Raw genomic sequence first — 4953 nt, 5'->3', positions numbered from 1 at the left:
AAGCAAATCTCAATATCATAAAGATGAACTTATACAAACACTTTCTCAGATTATAATGGAATGAAATTGGAAATCAATAACAGGCAGGGCCAGAAAATTCACAAATATATGAAAGCTAAACAACACATTCTTAAACAGTAGATCAAGGGAGAAATTACAAGAGAAATCAGTAAACAGCTTGAGGCAAATGAAAATGAAAATACAACACATCAAACTGCAGTGTGTATGTATAATGGACTACTGAGCAGCTGCAAGAAGAAATGAAGCTGTGAGGCATGCCGCTAGGCGAACGAACCTCGAGGACAGTATGTTGAATGAAATGTCAGAAACAAAAAGGCAAATATAATCATGCCTCACTTATATGGATTAACTGTGATATTCAAACTCAAAGAATTGAAGTGGAGAGCATGGGTTAGTAGGCTGGAGCCTATTGTAATGAGTCCTAGATTGTAAACTCTTATAGCAATCACATATACTCAGGAATGTTAACTGTTATTCCTAAATTCTGAGATATTGAGCTATTGTGTATAACCTGGTCCTTTCTGAAACTGTGGGTATTTATGTGACACCTGAGAATCAGAGGACACTGAAGCTGTGAAAGTCAGCATTGCATCATATAGCAACTGTTAAAAAAGTTGAAAAGTAATCAGAATTCGAGTAGAGATCTGAATGAAGCTGATCTGGATAACACCACAGTAAATCAGAATACAAGGTAAAGAATGATACGGTCCATATTTTAAAACTTCAACTTCTGTGTGAGACCAAAGGGACAGACGCTTATTTGGTGCAAAATTTATATTTTGGGTAGCACATTAGCTACTTTAACTAATATGGTAACTTAATTTGAATACCATAATTACACAGAATCTTGAATACAGTGTGAAATCTTGTTGATTTGTCCAGGTTAGTGTGATGCCCCAACATATTCCAGATGATTTGTCCAGGTTAGTGTGATGCCCCAACATATTCCAGAGTACTTTGGGCAAAGAATAAAAAGTATTTGTAATGTCTCCTTGGGGGACTGGGGAGAAAAGAGGAAATATTCAACTCCATCTGGGAAATTCCTGATCTTCTTGCAAGCAGTGGGGACAAACAATTCAATAGGCTAAGATATAAATCTTGGGGTTGACTCCTGTGAAACTTATTCTTGCAAAGGAGAAGCTAAGCCTACTTATAATTATGTCTAAGAGTCACCCCCAGAGAACCTCTTTTGTTCAGATGTGGCCTCTCTCTCTAAGCCAACTCAGCAGATGCACTCACTACCCTCTTCTCTACATGGGACATGACTCCCAGGAGTATAAGTCTCCTTGGCAGTGTGGGATAGGACTTCTGGGATGAGCCAGGGCCCAGCATCATGAGATTGACAAAGCTTTCCTGACCAAAAGGGGGAAGAGAGAAATGAAACAAGATAAAAGATTTAGTGGCTGTAAGATTTCAAACAGAGTGGAGAGGTTATCCTGGAGGTTATTCTTATGCATTATATAGATATTCCTTTTTAGGTTATGGTGTGCTGGAGTGGCTAGAGGGCAGTACCTGTAACTGTTGAACTGTGTTTTAGTAACCTTGATTCTTGAAGATGGTTATATAACTAGGTAGCTTTGAAAGGGCGGCTGTGCGATAGTGAAACCTTGTGTCTGATGTTCTTTTTAACAGGGTAAGGACAGATGAGGATACAAGAAACGATAAAAAATAAATAAATAATAGGGGGGATAAGGAGTAAAAAAAATATTGTGTAGATTGCAACACTAGTGGTCAATGAGAGGGAGGAGTAAGAGGTATGGGATATATGAGTTTTCACTTTTATCCTCTGATTTCTTTTTCTGTTGTGATGTAAATGTTCTAAAAATGATCATACTGATGAATATACAATTATATGATGATATTACAAGCCATTGCTTGTATACTATGGATGGACTGTATGTGTATGAAGATTTCTCAATAAAAATATTAAAAATAAACAGAATGAGTTATACAATGCAGTACCACTTATACAAATTTAAAATATGTATGCACATGAAACAACAAGGAACATCTTACAAAAACATACGCGAGTACAATCAAAGAAATCTATGGGATGGCAGAGAGGAGCTGGAGTGCCATAGAGAGTAAAGGGATTAAGTAAGTAAATAGGTAAAAGTAGGTGGATGGTTTTGTAAAGGCCGAGTGTAATGAGCTCAGAAACAGGATTAATTTGGCAAACTATCCCTCAGGGCTAAATATTTAGAAGAAAGGAAATTTTAATAAAATATAAATTTCATCCTCTAAGAGCTCACAGGATGACTAAGTAATTAATATAGTAGAATATATTCAAGGGTCATTAAGGGCCATTATGGAGACTTGGAAGAGATACTTCATCCTTAGAAGACTCCTTGGGAGGGTCAATCCTCAAACTGAATTCAGAAAGATGAATCTGAGCTGGCCAGGTGAGGGAGATGAAAAGTAATCTGAAAGAAAGTAAAATGGGACAAAATTTTTCTGTAAGAAAGACTATATAAATTTCACAATTTTTACAGTTTATACCCGTGTACAAAACTTTCAATATAAACATTAAATGTAATACGCTGACTTCCAATATAAATATTAGGAAGTATTTGCTGAGAGTTTCTCATTGGTACAAATGTGATGTTTGAAATTCTAAAACATTTATGGGAAATTCAGATATTCATTTCAGTTATAGTCACTGTATCAGTTAGAATCTCATTTGATTATTGTTTGTTTCAGTTTCTTAAAACTGCCAAAATGAAATATACTAGAAATGGGTTGACTTTTAACAACAGGGATTTATTAAGTCTCAAGTCACATTTCTAAGGCCATGGGAATGTCCAAATTAAGGTATCAATAAGAGGATACCTTCACTAAAGAAAGGCTGATGACATCTGAGATTCCACTGGCATGTGGGAAGGCACATGGCAAGGTCTGCTGATTCCCTCCAAAATGTCTTCTGTGGGTCCTTGCTTGTTTTTCCCAGGGCATCTCTGTCTTTATTCTCTTCATACCAGACTCCACTAAAAGGATTAAGACACACCTTGAATTGGGTGGGTCACATGTCCATGAAAACAACATAATCAGAACGTCCTACCCACATGGGTCTGCACCTACAAGAATGGGTTAAAAGAGCATGGCTTTTCTGAGGTGCATAAAAAACTCAAACCAGCACAGTCATAAATAAGAGAACTAAAAAACACTTGTTGAAACAAGGTAGAGTTTTATTCTCTCACATAAGAAAAGTCTGTAGGAATCCAGCACAGGGTAGTTATGGCATTGCCAAGTGCCATCAATGTCTCAAGGGCCTTCTTTTGCTCTCCTCCAACCTTTCAAATGTTGACCTGTCATCTGGAATTCCCACCCTCAACTTTGTCTTCCAAGCAACAAGCTCAAGGAAGGCACTAACATGCAGTGGAAGCAGCCCACCTTACAACTTCTGCTACTTCACTTGGCTATCTTTATCTTAAAAGGAGACTAGGAAATGTAGTTTCTCAGCTTGATGCATTGGCATTCCCACTTCCAAAAGAAGCATGGTTCTTTTTTAAAGAAGTGGAGATGGAGTATTGGATAGGAAGATAACAAGCTCTGTCACAGCAACCAATGCCCTTTGGCACATATTAGACAGTACACCTGTAAATATTAATTGATTAAAAAGTGTAAATTTCCACAAAATTATTTTTTGTCATAAACTTAGAGAAATGAAATAAGCTGTATCACTATTTTCCATTATTTATTAATTCATGTATGAATTAGTATAAAATCTGAATTATAAAGAAAGGCTGGTGTTCTAGTTTGCTAGCTGCTGGAATGAAACACACCAGAGACAGATTGGCTTTCAATAAAAGGGGATTTATTTAGTTGACATATAGTACTTCAGAGGAAAGGCAGCTAACTTTCAACTGAGGTTCTTTCTTACGCATAAAGGCACAGGGTGATCTCTGCTGACCTTCTCTCCAGGCCTCTGGGTTCCAACAACTTTCCCCAGGGTGATTTCTCTCTGCATTTCCAAAGGCCTGGGCTGAACTGCAAGTGCTGAGATGAGGTATGCTGAGCTGCTTGGGCTGTGCTATGATATGCTCTCTCATTTAAGCACCAGCGAATTAAATCAAGTATCATTCATTGCAGCAGGCACGCCTCCTAGCTGACTGCAGATGTAATCAACAACAGATGAGGTTCACGTACCAATGGCTCATGTCCACAGCAACAGAACTAGGTGCCTTCACCTGGCCAAGTTGACAACTGAATCTAACTACCACAGCTGGTAAATGAACTTCATGTACCAAATGTTTTTTAATTACATTAAGAAATTAGAACTTTCTTCTTGAGAACAATGGGTGCAATTTTGTGAGATATATAAAAATCACATATAAACATTACATATGTATAAACTAATTTTTCTAAACTGTGCTAGCATGTTTGAAAACAATATTTTAAAGAGGTTTAAACATTACCTTTTTGGTTTTATGATTTTATTAATTTGCTAAGAAACATTTCTTTATCAAAATTAAAGGAAAAATTTCAGCCTGGGCTTTGAATTGTCATAAAATGTAAATAGATGAACCCTGTCTTATCAATGCTTTACCTGAAAAGATATATTCACTCCCAGCCCCAAAACATTAAGTGCATATATTTCAGGCACTTAAAATATACTGTGAGCTTTTAGTATCAATTGGGAATTCCTCATGTTGCTTATTTTATGTTTTTTTTAAAGCTCTTTTTTTTTTGGCTTTTCAGAGCAAGACAGAATGGTAGAACCAGTGGCTTAATCATATACATATTAACATTCTATGCTCAGAGAAGAAGCAGGTCACATAGTGATTCATGTGTCATGTTGATGATCAAGCTCACTTATAGAAAAGAGAGAACTCAACTTCAGAAATGATACTTTCTGATGACAAGAGGTTACAGGTGGGCCAACTCCTCTCCTGCCCTGGGAGAGTTCCCAGTGCGAATGATGCTCACTGTTGG

General features: G+C 37.0%; 1 long non-coding RNA gene across 1 annotated transcript; it reads right to left on the bottom strand.

The window, feature by feature from the left end:
* Positions 1-2318: 2318 nt before the first annotated feature.
* LOC143682876 (uncharacterized) lies at positions 2319-4953 on the bottom strand. The gene is made up of 3 exons (XR_013175340.1): positions 4857-4953; positions 2851-3005; positions 2319-2444 (listed from the first exon to the last, which is right to left on the bottom strand). It is a non-coding gene; the product is annotated as an uncharacterized LOC143682876 (long non-coding RNA).

The sequence above is a fragment of the Tamandua tetradactyla genome, chromosome 5 (genome assembly GCF_023851605.1).
Source record: "Tamandua tetradactyla isolate mTamTet1 chromosome 5, mTamTet1.pri, whole genome shotgun sequence".
Classification (NCBI taxonomy): domain Eukaryota; kingdom Metazoa; phylum Chordata; class Mammalia; order Pilosa; family Myrmecophagidae; genus Tamandua; species Tamandua tetradactyla.
The sequence above is the reverse complement of the archived record's forward strand: the minus strand, read 5'-3'. Positions and strand labels throughout refer to the sequence as shown.